Genomic DNA, 18485 nt, shown 5'->3' on the forward strand with positions numbered 1-18485 from the left:
TGATGTCGAGGAAGCACCAAGAAGAAGCTGCCCAGCAGCCCCCAAGACAGACGGCAGATGCGTCCTAGTCGGGGAGACGCCCGAAGTCCCTGCAGCTTCTCTGCTGAGTGAGGCACTAGGACCTGCGCCTTCTCCTGGGCTGAGACTGTTCCCCTGTGTGTCAGTCAGGGTAGGGGTGTCAGAGGCTTTCCTAGATGCTCAGATCCTTCATAACTCGCAGCGGAGTGGAGAAAGCAATTCTGAGCCTCCTGGAGGCCTCCCTTCCCCTGGAGAGCTGTGACTCCCTTCCGTGGCTGCCTGTACCCTGCCTCACTTCGGCCGCGTTTGCTCCCCAGGTAGTGCCCGCCCAGTCTGTTTCCTCTGCAGCAAGGCTGGCAAGGGGCCAGGCCGTGGGAGGAGAGAAGTTCCCGCCTGAGGCACAGCAGCAGCTGCAGACACAGCGCCGACCGAATGCACACCCCTTCCAGAGACCCCGGGAAACGCAGCCCTGGCTGGAGAGCCAGTTGCTTTCTGTGCTCTGTTGTGGGGAGGCCTCTGGGAAAGTCACGCCCACTGTTGAGAAAAACATGAGATCTGCATGTGCTGTCCGTGCCTGAGGTCTGCACCCACGTGAGTCTCAAAGATCTCAGAAATGGGGCGGTGGGCTGTGGTGTCTGTTTGTGACTCCTGGCTTCGCTCCTTGTCCCCAGGGTCCTGTCCCAGGTGCCTCTGCAGGCATAGGGTCCAGGACTGGTGACACCCCTGCAGACCTTCTCCCTCACCCGTGCCACCCCAGGGGACGCTGTGTCCAGCAACGGTGTTTACCTAGAAGACAGGCCTTGAGTGTGTGGGAAGGACGGGCCACAGGTCAAGTGGCAGAGAGAGGGCACCCTGTCTCCTCAAGGTGCACCCACCACCACCCCAGACACCGGTGAGAACCGGCTCTCCCTGGCGCTGAGCTCGGCAACCACTGAGGACAGGGGAGTGCACTACTGTGCCAGAGACACAGTGCGGGGACGTCAGTGTGAGCCCAGACACAGACCTCCTGTGGGGGCAGGGGGTGGGGTGGGGCGCAGCACAGGGTCCAGACCAGGAGCAGGTGCACACTTAAGCAAAGACGGAATTCCCTGCTGTGTCTGAAATTGGTTTTGCTCCCAGCTCAGCGACAGGGATCTTAGAAAGCCATTTCATATATATTTTAGGGATTGTATTGTTTTCTCCTGAACTTAAAACAAAAATTAACACACGTTTCTTCTCAGAAGGTAGAGGAGAAGTGCACAGAATTATCAGTCACTTGCTACCTCAACGAAGGTGAGTTTATTAAAGTTTCCAGCCTGTTGGAGAAAAAAAAGTTTGCTATTGGTTTTCATTGAATTAAGTCACTCGTACCTTTTTCCACCTGTGGAAACTTTGTGTTCTTTTTTTTTTTTTTTTCCAGTTAATGCAAAATTCATTTAACATAAAATTAACCATTTCAAAGCGTACAATTGAGTGGCATTTAGTGCATTCACTACTGTGTACAACTGCCACATCCATCTTAGTTCCAAAGCATTTGATGGCCCCCAAAACAAACACTGTACCCATTAAATGCTCACCTCCCACTCCCTCGTCCCCCAGTCCCTGGAAGCCTCAAGTCTGTGTGTTTCTTTTAAACTGGGACCTGAGGGCCACTGAAACAGTGAGCTTGGGGGACGTAGACTCTGTCTTGGGGCCCTGCGGACACTGAGCAGAGTCCCCCACAGCATGCCTGGAGCTCCAGGAGGAAATCATGCACACTTGATGTGTGCGTCCTTTGTCTGCCAGTTCGTGTGAATCCATTTGTCCTGATCACAAGCGAATTTACATATGGAAAAGTGACTGGCGCAGTCCAGGCGTCTGCCCCAGTCTCCGCTGACTTGGCTGTGAGCTGGACTGCCGCTGGCAGACTTTCGGTGGCGTTGCTGGTTTTCTCTTCCCTTCTCAGTTTGTTAAAAGTGAGTCACCAAGGGGTGATGTCACCCAACCGGTGGAGCAGCAGGTCCAAGCTCTGGCTCCCGTACAGAAACATTGAAAAACAAGCAGACGCAGTCAGAGTCAAAACTGTTATATTTACGGAAGGCGTGATGTGTACTTATAAAGATCTGAGTCATGAAATGAGCTCTCTGGGGGTAAAGTATATTTGACATTTTACACTGAAGAGGTGACAGTCATGGGGTCTTTTGCCCTCTCTGCTCTGAGTTGGGCACGGAACAGTTAAGGAGGCAGTTAATCTACAACAAGGCTCTGTGTTTGGAAGGGGAGGTTCTGCTCTCTAGCTGTTTACAGAGCGGGGACAATGAGGAAGACAGCTGAGCTGCGCTGTGAGAAGCAGAAGTTGCAACCATCCGGCACCACCCACTCTCCAGGGCTCAATCCCCGTGGGCATAATGAATTTAGAAAGCTCTGAAATTTTATTTTCTTTTACATTTACCCCCGTTCTCCAAAATCTTTCTGAGGAAGCATTGTAGAAGAATCATATATTTAGGTCATGTATTAGGTCAAAATTATATGTGGCCCAGAGGACTCATTCTTAGGGAGTTATGTCCCACGGAGGCAGTGGGGGTGGGCGGAGCGGCGTGGAAAGGACCAAAGCCAAATTCTAAAGCAAATAAGGGAGTGGTGGTCCTGAGCCTGATTCGGGCTATGTGACTGTCTTTTCAATTAACTTTTTAAGCAACTATTATTTTAGTGTTTTTAATCGTCCATTGACTTAATTGTAAATAAATGTCATAACAGCAGGGCTGACAAAAACAGGACAAAGCATAATTAAAATGATTACATTTTTAGAGTAAGTAACAGTTTCTGTCACTAAGTTTCCCAAGATGGAAATCCGCTGTTTAGTCGGTTGTTTGGAGGAGGTGTTGGGTCTGAAAGGTTAGTTATCTGGGGGTTTATATCAGCCAGTAATTTAGTGACATCACTTGATTTATCTGGGATATAGACACAAACTCAGTTTTTATGACAGTGCAGGTTTCCCCTTGGGCTGTGGTGAGTATATCCCAAGTTACATGGTTTTGCAATGTGGTCTTTTTTGTGAGAGTAGTTTCATTGTTTAAATCAACATATCGATGTGGTTGTGACTAAGGGCCTTCGTGTATGATTGGTCAGGGTCTCTACACGTCAAATGACATCCTCAATGCCCAGTTGTGGAAGGCAAATGATCACATTAATGGAACACAGAGTGAACCCAATCAGATTGCAGAGGAGGAAAATTTGCAGGTTTTGACAGGGTACGAATTACTAACCCAAGCATCACCATACCTCCGACGTGGGCGTAATCAGGGCCATAGGTTACTGTTAACGTTGTCCAGATACTCTTGGAAATAACCAATAAATATCTGGCCATTGTGCCATTCAGTGACATATTGATCAGTGCTTTGTAACATAATGGTGTGGGTATGCTGTTCTCTGGGTATCTATCTCATACATTTAGTGTTCTTGGGCCAGGGATCATTGGTATGATTTTTCTGTTTTCAGCACAGAGTGACGAGCTGCCCAGAGGAGGGAGTGAGTCAGATGAAACCGTCTCCAATGTGTGTTACGTCATTTTGAAATTGAGTTGTCTTATCTCTCAATCAAGGCAGTGTTATTTTATCTCTCAGTTGGGACGGTGCCAAAGTCAAAGCTGATGAGCTGGGGTTTTTAATCAAGAAGTACTTTTCATGTCATTTGTTTTGTAAAGTATTATTAATAAGTCAGTGATGTATAGTTATGTTAGGGTCCAGTACTGGTGACTGTTTTTGAGAAGCATGGATATGTTTTTGATAGTTTACTTAATCTTGTCTTTGGGGAGGAGATAGTTATCATGGAAGGCCAGAACCGTTGGAAGGGGACATGAGGTCGCGTGCTTGATGAGCGTTTTTTTGTAATCCGCTAGCATAGTACTAGGCCCACAGTAAAAGGAGTTTCACTTCGTGGGCAACAGCTGGTGAAAGTAGTACAAAGATGTGAGAAGTAAGGATGAGAAGCAAGAAGTTTCGTGAGAGCTTTGAAAGGAAAATTTTTCCCATCTATTAACAATTGTAGATATTAGGCATTCACTTAGATATAGGCCTAGTCTGGAGTCTTGAGTTTCAGCTTCTATATCAAATGTCATCTTCCTTTTGACCTGGCATCAATTTATTTCCAAGTCAGAGGTCACCTTCTGGGAAAACAGTCCACTCAGAAGATGGAGCCTTCTTTATATGAGAAATGTGGATCTAGGAGTCTATTTTTTAAAATTTAATAGCACAAGAGTTAATAAGAAGTACTTGGTAAGAGCCCTTCCACTTTGGTTGGAGTGTCTTTTAAAAGAGGGCATTTCTAGTTATTTATTTGTGTTGCCTCTGTGATTGCTTTTGGGGTCTTCTGTGTAAATTCTTTGCATAGGCTGATGTCTACAAGAGTTTTTCTGACCTCTTCTAGAATTCTTATGGTTTCATGCCTTATGTTTCAGTCTGTTATCCACCGTGAGTTAATTTTTGTGAGAAGTGAGAGGTGCGGATCCTGTTTCAGTCTTCTACATGTGGCTATCCAATTTTCCCAGCACCATTTATTGAGTAGGGATCCTTTTCCCCAGTCTATATTGTTGTCTGCTTTGTCAAAGATCAGATGGCTACATGAGGATGGTTTTATAACTGGGTTTTCGGTCCTGTTACATTGGTCTGTGTCTCTGTTCTTGTGCCAGTCCATGCCGTTTTGGTAGCTATAGCCCTTGTAGTATAGCTTGAAGTCTGGTAAAGTGATACCTCCTGATTCGTTCTTATTGTAAAATGTTGCATTGGCCATATGGGGTCTTCTCTGGTTCCATAAAGGTGTAGAACTATTTCTTCTGGGTCTGTAAAAAATGACGTTGGTATTTTAATAGGGATTGCATTGAATCTGTAGATCACTCTGGGTAGTATAGACATTTTAATAATATTGATTGTGCCGACCCATGAGCATGGTATGGTTTTACACCTGTTTAGGGCATATTAAATTTCCATCCTCAGTGTTTCGTAGTTCTCCCTATAGAGGTCTTTTACCTCCTTAGTCAAATATATTCCTAGGTACTTTATTTTCCTTGCTGTTATTGTGAAAGATATTGAGTCTTTCATTCCGTTCTCAGTTTGACCCTCGTTGATGTACAGGAACGCTACTGATTTCTGTACATCGATTTTGTATCCTGAGACTTTGCTGAATTTGTTTATCAGTTCCTGCAGTCTCTTGGCAGAATCTTTGGGGTTTTCTAGCTACGAGAGCATACTGTCAGCAGAGAGTGATCGTTTGACCTCTTCTGCCCCCATTTGGATGCCCTTGATTTCTTCCTCTTGTGTGATTGCTCTGTCTAGGACTTCCAGCACTATGTTGGATAGAAGCAGTGATAGAGGGCAACCTTGCCTGGTTTTGGCTCACAGCAGGAATGCTTTCAATTTTTCCCTGTTAGTATGATGTTGGCTGTGGGTTTCTCCAGTGTGGTGTTTATAATTTTCAGCTAAGTCCCATCTGTGCCTGTTTTGTTAAGCAGTCTTACCATAAAAGAGTGCTGAAGTTTCTCGCATGCTTTTTCTACATCTATGGAGAGGATCATACGTGGTCTTTGTATTTACTTCTATTTATGTGGTGAATTGCACTTACAGATTTGTATACGTTGAACCATCCCTGAATCTCTGGGACGAAGCCCACTTGGTCATGGTGAATTAAAAGTTTCTGTACAGCCAAGGACACAATTAATACAGCAAATGGGAGAAAATATTTGCATGCTGTTCATCCGATAAAGGGCAGATAATCAGAATCTACAAAGAACTCATGCAAGTCAGCAAGAAAAAGTAAACTGCCCCATTTGAAAAGTGGGCCAAACACAGGAAAAGAAACCTTTCAAATGGCGATAGACTAATGGTCAACACACACGTGAAAAAATGCTCAGTGTCTCCAGTCATTAGGTAAACACAAATCAAAACCACAATGAGATATCACTTGACTTCAGTGAGAATGGCTCTTACCAAAAAGTCCCATAACAACAGATGCCGGTGTGTTTGCAGAGATGGGAACAGTCATACACTGCTGGTAGGACTGAAAACTAGCACAGCCTCTGTGGAAAGTGATGTGGAGATTCCTCAAAGAAGTAAAAGTAGGCCCATTTGATCCAGCAATCCCACTACTAGCCATGTACCTAAAGGAAACAAAGGCATCTTATTAAAAAGGCACTTGCACTCAAATGTTCACGGCAGCACAATTCACACTTGCAAAGCTGCGGAAACAACCCAAGTGCCCATCAATACGTGAGTGGATTAATGAAATGTGGTATATATGTATACCATGGAGTACTACTCAGCCACAAAAAATGGTGATTTAGTATCTTTTGTAACAACCTGGATGAAACTGCAGACCATGCTTCTAAGTAAAGTATTACAAGAATGGAAAAACAAACGCCACGTGTACTCAATACTAAATTTAAACTGATCAATCAACACTCATGTGTACATATGGAAGTAAAACACAAGGGAAGTCAAGTAGGTGGAAGAGGGAGGAGGGAATGGATAAATTCACTCCAGTTGGGTGCAAGGAACACTCACTGGGTGATTGACACGCTTATAACTCTGACTCAAAGTGTACAAAAGCAAATTATGTAACCACAAGATGTACAGTCTGTTAATATTCTGAAATTAAAAAAATAATAAAAGATGTCATTTCTAGTGTACAGAACATCCTGGTTGAAGATTGTGGCTCTTGGTTTTTTTGCTTCTCAGGAGCCCACTTGGAAAATAATATTTCACTAGATTGTAAGTTTCAGTTAATTGTTTTATAAGGTTAGAACAATAAAGGAATATGTCTTTCCTTGTAAGTAAGGAGATATAATTTTCTTGAGACAGATTTCCAGGTCTGTCAGTTATTATTTTAAATGAGCAAAACTGATGTTTTCTGAAAGGAGTTGACCCAGATGCACAAAGAAGAGCTGGTGCTCACAGTGCAGATATTATTCCATAATACTGAGAAGGAGGGAATCCTCCCCAACTCATTCTGTGAAGCCAGTGTCACCTTGATATCACAGCCATGAAAGAACACAACAAGAAAGGAAATTTACAGACCAATAGCCATTGTGAATATAGATTCAAAATCCTCAATGAAATACTACCAAACTGAATTCAACAGCACATCAAAAATATAATCCACCATGACCAAGTGGGCTTCATCCCAGGGATGCAAGGATGGTTCAACATGCGTAAATCAATAAATGTGAGTCACCACATAAATAGAAAGAAAGCAAAGACCATCCGATCATCTCCACAGATGCAGCAAAAGTATTCAACAAAATTCAGCACCCATTCATGATAATGAAAAAAAAAAAAACCCTCAACAAACTAGGCATAGAAGGAACATAACTCAAGATTATAAAAGCCATATATGACGAACCCACAGCGAACATCATACTGAATGGGGAACAAATGAAAGCATTCCCACTTAGAGCTAGAACAAGACAAGTGTGCCCATTGTCATCATTTCTGTTGGACATAGTGATGAAAATCCTAGCCAGAGCAATTGGGCAAGAGAAAGTAATAAAGGGTATCCAGATCAGGAAAGAGGAGGTCAAATTATCACTTTTGCTGACGATATAATCTTATATACAAAATATCCCATGGACCCCACCAAGAGACTCCTGGAGTTGATAAATAAATTCAGCAAAGTCTCAGGTTATAAGACCATTGTACACATATCAGTAGCATTCCTATACACCAATTAATAGGTAGCAGGAGCATTCCTATACACCAACAGCAGTTATGCTGAGAGTCAAATCAACGACCCAATACCATTCACAATAGGTACAATGAAAATAAAGTACCTGGGAATATACTTAACCAAGGAAGCAAAAGATCTCTACAAAGACAACGACAAACATTGAGGAAAGATTTGCAGATGACGCAGATAATTAGAAAAACATATCATGCTCATACTACCCAAAGTCATTTATACATGCGAGAAATCACCATTAAAATAAAAATATCACATTTCATAGATTAACAGAAAAAAATTCTATGCTTCCTTTGGAACCACAAAAACGTCTGAATAAACACAGCCATTTTAAACAAAAAGAGCAAATCTGGAGCCATTACATGAGACGGACCCACCAAGGCCATGGCCCTCTGGAGTGCTGGTTACCCACTGCGATGCTTTCATTCTCTATGAATTCATGTTGAAATTATTGGATATCTAAGAGCTTTAAGGCATCAACTAAATGGAATAACTGCTGAATTCTGCTCCAGTGTCTATCGTGATTCTACAACAGCTTCACTGGCTTCGTTAAACTGGGAGAGCACGTTCCACCTGAAATAGCTCACAAGTACACACTTTCGAGTGTTACTGTGAATTTGAATGAGTGCCTGTCAATAAGTCATACGGTTTGTTTGTGGAGAAAGGTGACATCTCTGCTGAGATGATGAGCCTTCCCCGTGTTGTCCACAGAGCTGGCAGCCCCCGACCCTGCCACTTACCTGCACAAACGGGAGTGTCTGCAAAATGCGCTAGAACTGGGACTCTCACCTTGAGGGGAACATTGGAGAACGCAAAATCCACCCAGGACCACAAGCAGAGGCAGCCAGTGGAAGGTCCTCTGCTAGCCAATATGGGTGCAGTAACCTGGTGTTCATGTACAGACTGACCTGTCCTGGAAGTGTCCATTTCTTGCTCTCTGGGTGCCCCGCACTGAATTTTCTACATTTCAAACTATTAAGGGGGTACACGTGTTGGGTTACGGGGATTAATTGTATATACTGAAGCCAGGGCTCGTAGTGGCCCTGAATTTTGGACCATAGCGACGTCGTCCCACCACTGTGGTGGAGGAACACACATGGGGCCTGGTAAGAGACGTGCACAGGGCACGGCTGGCAGACGGGGATTTGTCCCGTGGACAGAGGGAAGCCCCTGCTCCAGGAAGCAGAATCCCTTAGTCAGTCCAGCTGAGACCTGCCCTTCGGGGTCCTGTGTCACTCCTGCTGCCGCTGATGGCAGGGTGTGAGCAAGCAGTGGGGAGAGCAGGGCACAGCTCCACCCTGTCCCTGGATAACCCTGAATATGTGACCTCACCATGTGACCTCCCGTCTGAAAGGACATAATTTGGGGATGGAGGTAGCCACTTTATGTGTGGACTTGAGCGAGGGATGCAGGGCTGTTTGATACTGCCACTGCTGGTGTTAGTGTCCCCTCCCAAGGAACCAGAGAGGACCCGAGTGAGCCTCGTCTCCCGTCACACAAAGGGCACCCGCTGTCATTCTGCTTCTGACGTGTCACACCACTGAGGGTCCCCCATGTGTCCTCACCCCACATTGGCTGAGTTAGATCCAGTTTCTCATGAAAAGCCCTTTCCTCCGTATCACGGAACGGACAGAGCCTTGAATGCAGCATAGGAAACCTGACTGCCCAGTAACATCCGTCAGGTGAGTGAAATTGTGACTAATCTGGGTGCCTGGGTGTGGGAGCAGAGGCTCAGCAGTGTGCTCGTGGATGACGCACTCCCGGCAGCCCCGGAGCTGGGACGGCAACCCTGCTGGCCGCAGAGAAGCCGCAGAGCCTGGGACGTGGCCTGACCACCGTCCCGCAGGTACCACGCCGGACTGGTCACCATGTCCAGCCTGGGCTTCGCACTCGTGTCACTCAGCATGCTCGGAGTTGCAGACAAGCCCCCCAGATGGAATCGTCGCTGACTCCTGAGACCACAGAGCCCCGTCGGAGAGGGACGTGCACAAAGAGGAGGAACAGCTTAGGAACCATGTCCTCCCAAAGGCACGAGGCTGTGACCAGCAACTGCACGTAAACAGATGTAGCTGCGTCATCTGGCACACGAAGAATTCAAAATACGTATTTTAAGAAAATTCAGGTGACTTCAAGAAAACGCAGATAAATAATTCAGAGATTTATCAACAGAGAAATTGAAATAATAATTAAACGTCAAAGAGAAATCTTTGAGCTGAAAAGAGCAACAAGTGCCATAGGAAATGCAATAAAGACCACCGATAGAAGTATTGGTCCCGCAGAAGAAAAGGTCAGGGAGCTTGAAGACAGGATGCTCAAAAATACGGTCAGAGGAGAAAAAAGAAAAAAGGATGAGAAAGAACAAGGAAATCTTATGACATCTATGTGACGCCATCAAAAGATCAAATCTGTGTATCGCTAGCATTCCAGAGGCCCTGCATAGTGAAAAGGGGGCAGAAAGTTTATTCAAAGAAATAATAATGGAGAACTTTCCAGACCTGGAGGAAGATACAAATATCGAGGTACAGGAAGGTCAAAGATAACCAATTAGATTCAACTGAAATAAAAATGCCCCAAGACACATTATAATCAAACCCTCAGCGGTCAGACAAATGGAGAATACTGGAAGCAATGAGGGAAAAGAAGCAAATAGCACACGAAGGAACCCTATTACACCTGGCGGCAGACTGCTCGGCAGAAGCCCTAAGGGCAGGAGGGAGTGGGGCGATATATTCAAAGTGCCCACCAAGAATACTGTTCCCAGCAAAGCCGTCCTTCAGAAATGAAGAGAGAAAAACATTTCCAGACAAATAAAGCTGAGGGAATTTATTACAAGCAGAACTGCCTTACAATACATGCTAAAGGGAGTTCTGCAAACCAAAAGGACATTGATGTGTAACAGAAAAAATATCTGGAGGTATAGTGCACAGGAAAAAGCCAGTATCCAAGCAAAATCAGAACACTCTAACATGGTCATTGTGAGATGTAAACCATTTATATCCTCACTACAGAGGTCACAAGACAAAATACATAAAAATACTAACAATGAAAATAATTTTTAGGGTATAAGTAAGATAAAAAGATGTAAAATGTGGCCTCAATATGGGGGAATAAAAGAGTTAGAAAAAAAAAAAAGAGCATCTTTTTACTTCATTCATGATCAAAATTAGGATCTGTTGCTTCAGAATAACCTGTTTCGACTATAAAGATGGTCTTTGTAAGCGTTACGGTGACCACATAGCAAAAACTTTTAATGCATATACTAAAAATAAAAAGCCAGAAATCAAAACGTGCTGATAGAGAAAACGTCTTGACCACAAAGGAGCACAGTAAGAGAGGAAGGAAACAGCAAGTGTTCTACAAAACAACTAAAAACTAAGTAACAATATGGCAGAGTGCCACTCACTTTAAGCACAACTACCCTAGGGTCCAGGATTCGACTCCTGCGTACCAAGGTGTCCCCGAAGGAGAGACATGCTCCCATAAAGATGTTTATCAAACCTCCCCAGTGGTCACAGTTTGACAACAGAGTCTGAGTCGTGACCAGCTGCACATGTTTTTACAAAATCCTTGCCCTATAGAAGATATTTTCTAAAGGGTGGTGCAGAGAGTCACCATCTCCAGCCACCAGAGACGTGGCAGCACCAAGTCCTTACCTATCGATAATTACCTTGAATGTAAATTCGTTAAATTCTCCAACTAAAAGACGTAGAGTGGTTGAATGAAATGACAAAACAAGGCCCAACTATATGTTGCCTGAAAGAGACTCATTTCATCTGCTGGGACATTTAGAGACTGAAAGTGATTGAAAAAGACGTTCCATCCAAATGTCAGTGAAAAGAAAGTAGGAGTCTGTTTTCTTATATCAAACGAAGCAGACTTTAAGTCAAAAACCATAAAAAGGCCGGCACGGTGGCTCATGCCTGTGATCCTAGCGCTCTGGGAAGCCAAGGCGGGTGGATCGTTTGAGCTCAGAAGTTCGAGACCAGCCCGAGCAAGAGCGAAACCCTGTCTCTACTAAAAGTAGAAAGAAATTAGCTGGACAACTAAAACTATATAGAAAACCTTAGCTGGGGATGGTGGCGCACGCCTGTAGTCCCAGCTACTCAGGAGGCTGAGGCAGAAGGATCACTGGAGCCCAGCAGTTGGAGGTTGCTGTGAGCTAGGCTGATGCCACGGCACTATAGCCCGGGCAACAGGGTGAGACTCTGTCTCAAAACAAACAAACAAACAAACAAACAAACTATAAAAAGAGCCAGACAAGGCCATGACGTAATGATAAAGGAGGATATAACAATTGTAACTATATATGAACCCAACATCAAAGCGCCTTAATATATAAAGAAAACATTAATAGATCTGAAAGGAGAGACAGACAACAATAACATATGAGAGGACTTCAAGACGCCACCTTAAGCGATGGACAAGCCAGTCAGGACAGGAAATTGACAAACATCAAATTTAAACTGCATTCAAGACCACATGGGCGTCAAAGGTATTTACCGGACATTCTATTCAATAGCTGCAGAATTCACATTCTTCTCAACTGCACAGGAAACACTCTCCAGGATAGATAACATGTTAGTCCACAAAACGAGTTTACCAAATTGAAGTCATACCAAGTATCTTTTCTGAACATAATGGGATAAAACTGGAAATCAATAACCAGGGGAACTGCACAAATATATGGAAACACACTGCACCCTGCACAAATGTATGGAAAATGCACAAATATATGGAAACTAAACGACATGCCACTGAGATACCAACAGGTCAATAAATAAAAGAGAAAATAAAATTTGTTTACAGAAATGAAAATGGAAACACAATACACCAAAATTTATGAGATACAGGAAAGAGAAGTCAGTGGAGGGAAGTTTATAGCAATTCTTTACAAACTATTTCAAAAAACTTCTCAGGGAAGGAACTCTTCCAAACTGAGTCTGTGAGGTCAGCGTTATCCTGACACTAAAATCAGACAAGGACACAACAAAAACAGAAAACTACAGGCCACTATTCCTGACGGACACAGAAGTGGAAATCCTTGGAAAAGGACTAGCAGTTAGAGTTCAACGGCACATTCGAAAGACCATTCACCTTCCTCAAGAGGGACTGGTCGCGGGGCTGCAAGGATGGGCTAACACAGGCAAATCAATGAATGTGATACATCACATTTGTTCCGTGATGAGCAAGTATATGGAAACCTACCCCCAAAGACTGAGGCAGCTGAGAGGCTGGAGAAAGAGGCTGACAAATCCGGTGTCTCAGAAAGAAACGTTTAAGAGGGACTTACAAACAGCAGTGACGTCTCTGGTGGCTGGGAGATGGTGACTCTCTGCACCACCCTTTAGAAAATATCTTCTATAGCGCAAGGATTTTGTAAAAACGTGTAGCTGGTCACGCCTCAGACTTTGTTGTCAAACTGTGACCACTGGAGAGGTTAGATAAACATCTTTGGGGGGGGGTGTCTCTGCTGCGGGGACACCTTGGTATGCAGGAGTCGAATCCTGGTCCCTAAGATAGTTTTGCTTAAAGTGGGTGAAACTCTTGCCATGAAATGGCTGGTTTCCTACACTCCACCTGTGGTCAGTAAGGAAAGTCACTTTCTGACAGGCCCAGGAACCTCAAGATACTTGGGGACCTCCGAAGAGGGACATTTGCCCGTTTGCACAGGTATTGCAGGCACAGTCTGGCGGCAAGTCCCTGGCTTGTCTGTCCAGCCTCTGGAGGACTTGGAAAGTGTAATCCTCGATGCCTTGTGAAAGTTCCAACAAAGCCAACTTTTAAAATGCCTCTATGGCCAATTATTATTCTTGCTGCACTTTATACAAATACTCGGACTGAGTATAGTAAGACTAAATCTTATTTTGCAAATAAATTGCCCTTACTGTGATTTCTCTTTGGTAGAAAAGGGGTGGCTAGAGAAAGAAAAGTTATGTTTTAGGGGAGAGCTACAGCACACTTGATATTAGATTCTAGTCCTGAGCATTGTTTTTGAGTTTTTATTTCTTTCTCTTTTGTATTCCTTGACGGGGAACTGAACCCAGGCTAGCAAGGAGAAAGCTCAGAATCTTAACCATCAGACTCCAAGGTAAACTGGCCTCTGCCGTCACCCCCATGGGGGCAGCGTACAGAGGGTTTTTCCGTTTGTTTTAGATCAGACATAAGCTCTTTGACTGTGTCAAGAGAATTTTTAAGGCTAGCCATAGTACGATCGTGTGTCCTTCCTTTAATCCAATTCTTCTAATACAAAAGGCAATTGTTTAGAATAAGAGATCTCTAAAATCCATCTTTTATTTAAAGGATCTATCTTTTGGCCGTTAATTTTCAATCATGTGCTCGTTCGAAAGCAACTTAATCTAACACTTTTTCCAGAGGAGAAACAATTCCAAAGATACCCTCATTCCCCAGAAATAGACTATGACAGAGATGTCAAAGGCCCTTTGTGAATGGGACCTTATGTGACAAACAATGCAGAAGACCTTACCTCTGGAAGCAAGAAGGAATCATACACATGAGTTTATATCACAAAGGACCAATCGGCACTGCATTAAGGCCAGACATGTAGGCCCTTTTTCTCCCATTAATCACAGCAGACAGCAATTTCTACTGCCTTTCCGCCTGGAATGTGCACGGAGGCCCGGGTCCCTGGTGACGGAAGTTGTTTTTAACCGTTTTTGCTGCCTGACCAGGTTCTTGGATTTTTCCTCCACTGCAGTTTTTCAAGAGAACAGAGGGACTCTAAACTGTAGGGAACAAAGCCCTTTTCCCCATAACAGTTTGCTGGGGAAAAAAAAAAAAAAATCACTGACATGAGGCGAATTCATTAATTGCATAAAAAGAATATTTAATCCATTCTTAGCATGTATACACGGGAGCCTTAAGAATGATAACCTAGCAAAATGTGTTCAGGAAGGAGAATAGGAAGAGGCTGGCAAAGGGGGTCACGTTACGCAGATAAAGTCAGTTAATAGTCCTCAGAGTAAATGTCTCTCTTTAAAACTGTAAAGGTGTGGGGACTCTGGTTTACTCTCTCCTAGTTTGGTCTTGGCCATATTAATGAAGATTCTCTCTCTACAGGCATACGAAGACATCTGTGGAGATGTCTACAAAGACAGCTAGTAGCAGCCGTCTCAAAATAAGTCAAAGAAGTATGTCTTAGGGTAAGCTATTTTGATTTTTTTGACCAGCTGGTGGGTTGCAGCTGTGGGGGTTTTAGTCCATTTCCGGGACCTCATTTTCCATAATTATTTAGTCAAATCTAATGTAAAATAAGACTAAAACCAAAAGCAGAAAAAAGAGTGATTGCACAATCAACATGTTATTGAGATCTCTAAGCAAAAGGACAGGTCACAGCTGTCATAGTCCGAAGTGGGAGAAAAGACCACCCTAGAAACTGAATTGGGCCCAATCGTGAGTCTTTATTTACTGGCCAGGACTACTCCTGTCCTGCATAGTGGCAGGCACAGAAAAGTAGTGGTGATGAGAAGGGAAACATGGCCCCTTTTTAAAGGCAAAAACCCACACTCTAAAAATCTAATTAGCAAGCACTTTTACAAAAGCGAGCGAAAGCATTAATCTTACATTTCTATCGTGTTTTAGCACAGTCGGAGGGCGGGGGCGGGTTGGGGCCTTGAGATGGGTTTTGTAGGAGTCACCAGCTGCAGCTAAGATTCAGCCGAGAGGAAGCCTCTGGAGTACCCTAAGTACGGACAGCATTAATCTTCGTGGAAGTACATCCTGCATCCTGTGATCTAAGCCCCAGCACATTTCACTAGGTACACGAAGCATGTCAGGCGCCTCGGGGGTCCCTGGACTAGCGGCTATATATTACGGGCAGTTGTGCCATGCACCACCGCCCTTCCCCTTAGTTCCTAAACTTAATCACCCTAGCAGAGGGGAGATGGCAGGTGCAGGGTCAGATAAGGGTCAACTGAAAATTTCTCACACTCCTAAGCAAGCAAGCAAGCAGGCAGGCATAATACAGAAGCTGATGGCTGGTTATTGGCTACCTATGGTCCCTAGGCCCTAACAACAGCCAGTTGAAAATAAACCTTAACGCTCAGCTATCGAATTCTAAAACAAAACCCCAGACCAGCCTCTCACCCGGAGTGGGGCCCAAGTGGAGGCTGCTCTCAACCAAAATGGAGGCAGGAGACTCGCCTTCCTCATCGGAAGTGAGCAAAACTGCCCTAGAGGAGTTGCATGGCAGAATAAACCTCAGATCTCAACTGAAACCTTGAGAGATTGGAGATCTCTGCAGGGAGTGGCCAGAACCTCCCTGAACCGCCTAATTGATCAGAGCAGGAAGGAGCTCTAGCTGCTACCAAAAGCACCAACTAGAAAAGTCGCTACAGGTAAAAAAAACCGCCAAACTCCTCTCAGCGATCCCTTGATGGTTACCATTTGTAACTTAAGTAAGTGGCAGGAAGCGAGAGTCACACTCAGCTGAGGTTTATTCAGTCAAGATTTTGAAAACACAAACTGCAGACAAGTTGTGGCTGTTTTTCCGAATGGGAAGTCGGAACCTACAGCATTTAAAGGGAACAGAGAGAAGGAAAAAGTTAGGGGCGGTGCTGATGAGGCAAAGTGGTTACATTCTCTTGAGGCCCAGGAAATCTACACCTCACATAAAACAAGGGGACGTTAGAGGGGAAATATGTGTGCCTTTACAGGTACGTTTTTGTAGGCAACATATGGCTGGATCTTGTTATCTTTTATTCACTCAGTTAGCCTGTATTTTTTAATTGGGGGAATTTAATCCGTTTATCTTCAAGGTTATTATTGATTGGTAAGGACTTGTTCACAAAACAGTAATAGTAGGAGACCTCAACATACCACTCTTAGAGTTAAACAGATCATCTGGAAAGAAAATCAACAAAAAATATCAGATTTAAACTTCACCATGGACCAATGGACCTAACACAGGCTTACAGAATATTGAACCCAATAGCACAGAATACACATTCTTTTCATCAAAATGTGGAACAGTCTCTAGGTTCACCATAAGTTAGAACACAAAACTGGTCTCAAAAAATTTGAAGAAATTGAAATCACAACAATTATTATCTGAATGCAAAGGAGTAAAGCTAGAAATAAATAATAAGAGGAATATTCATAACTATGCAAATAAAGAAAAACCAAACAACATACTCCTGAACAAGCAATGGGTGAAGGCAGAAATTTGTAAGAAATGTTAAAATTCCTTAAAACAAATGAAAAGCAAAACACAACATACCAATAGCTATGAGACATAGAGAAAAATATTGAGAAGCAAGTTTATAGCAAAAAAATGCCTATATCAAAAAAGTACAAAGATTTTGAATAAACAACCTAAGAATGAATCTCAAGGAACTAGAAAGCAACAAAAAAACAAAGCCAAAAGTAGTAGGAGGAAAGAAATAATAAAGATCAGAGCAGAAATAACCAAATTTGAGGCCAGAAAGTACAAAAGAAAGTACAAAAGTCAAAGAAACAAAGAGTTGGTTTTTGAAAAAGATAAACAAATCAACAAACCACAAATTGGACTTTAGAAAAAGAGAGAACGAGACACAGAGGACCCAAATAAATGAAATCAGAAGCAAAAAAGGAGAAACCACAATGGATACCTTGAAAACACAAAGAATCATTACAGACTATTTTGAAAAATTACATGCCAAGAAATTTGAAAACCTAAAGCAATTGAATACATTCCTAGACACATAAAACCTACCAGCACTGAATCAAGAAGAAAGATAAAACCTGAGCAGACCAATAACAAGGAAAGTGATTGAATAATTACTAGTCTCACCAAAACGAAAAGTAAAAGACCAGATTGCTTCACTGCTGAAGTCTACCAAAATTTTAAAGAAAAATTAATACCGATTCTTCTCAGACTATTGAAAAAATTCAAAGCAGAGGGAGCTCTTCCTAATTCATTCTACAAGAACAGTTTATCCTTGACACCCAAACCAGACAAAAACACAACAGAAAAAGATAACCACAGGCCAATATGCACGATGAATAGAGATGCAGAAATCCTCAATAAAATTCAAATGAGCTGAATCCAACAACATATCAGAAAGATCATACACCATGATTTATCCAGGGATGCAAGAATGATTCAATATATGCAAATCAGTAAATGTGATACATTGCATCAACAGAATGAGGGACAAAAGCCATATGATCAATTCAGTATATCCAGAAAAAGCACTCAGTAATAGTCAATATCCCTTCAATAAAAAAAAAACAACCTCTCAATAAATTAATTATAGAAGAAAAGTACCTCAACAGAATAAAGACCACCTATGACAAACCCACAGTTAATGTCATACTGAAAAAATGAAATTTGTTCAGCTGGGTACAGTGGCTTACACTGGTAATCCCAGCACTTTGGGAGGACAAGGCAGGAGGACTGCTTGAGGCCAAGAGTTTGAGACCAGCCCGAGCAACATAGCCAGAATCTGTTTCTACAAAAATAACGACAAGCATCCAAGTATGATAGCACATACCTGTAGTCCCAGCTACTCTAGAGGCTGAGGCAGGAGGATCCTTTGAGCCCAGGAGCCTCAGGTTACAGTAGGCTGTGATCACAACACTGCACTCTGGCCTGGATGACAGAGTGAGACTCAGTCTCTAATATATATATATATATATATATATATATATATATATATATATATATATGATTTTCTTCTAAGAACTGGAACCAGATAAGAATGTCCACCCTCGCCACTCATATTCAAAATACTACTAGAAGTCCTAGGCAAGAGGAAGAAATAAAAGGCATCAATTTGGAAAAG

General features: G+C 43.1%; 2 long non-coding RNA genes and 1 gene segment (V, D, J or C); 2 read left to right on the top strand and 1 right to left on the bottom strand.

The window, feature by feature from the left end:
* LOC105861104 (immunoglobulin heavy constant mu-like) overlaps positions 1-18485 on the top strand; it is a 701862-nt gene that overhangs the window by 600285 nt on the left and 83092 nt on the right.
* Positions 1-18485, top strand: part of LOC105861105 (uncharacterized) — a 23181-nt gene continuing 4696 nt past the window's right edge. Inside the window, exons 1-2 of the long non-coding RNA XR_002223447.2 lie at positions 1-609; positions 14782-14864. This is a non-coding gene — a long non-coding RNA (uncharacterized LOC105861105). The remainder of the gene's footprint in view (positions 610-14781; positions 14865-18485) is intronic.
* LOC142871357 (uncharacterized) overlaps positions 3808-18485 on the bottom strand; it is a 25121-nt gene continuing 10443 nt past the window's right edge. Inside the window, exon 3 of the long non-coding RNA XR_012919602.1 lies at positions 3808-6127. This is a non-coding gene — a long non-coding RNA (uncharacterized LOC142871357). The remainder of the gene's footprint in view (positions 6128-18485) is intronic.

This window comes from Microcebus murinus, chromosome 6 (genome assembly GCF_040939455.1).
Source record: "Microcebus murinus isolate Inina chromosome 6, M.murinus_Inina_mat1.0, whole genome shotgun sequence".
Classification (NCBI taxonomy): domain Eukaryota; kingdom Metazoa; phylum Chordata; class Mammalia; order Primates; family Cheirogaleidae; genus Microcebus; species Microcebus murinus.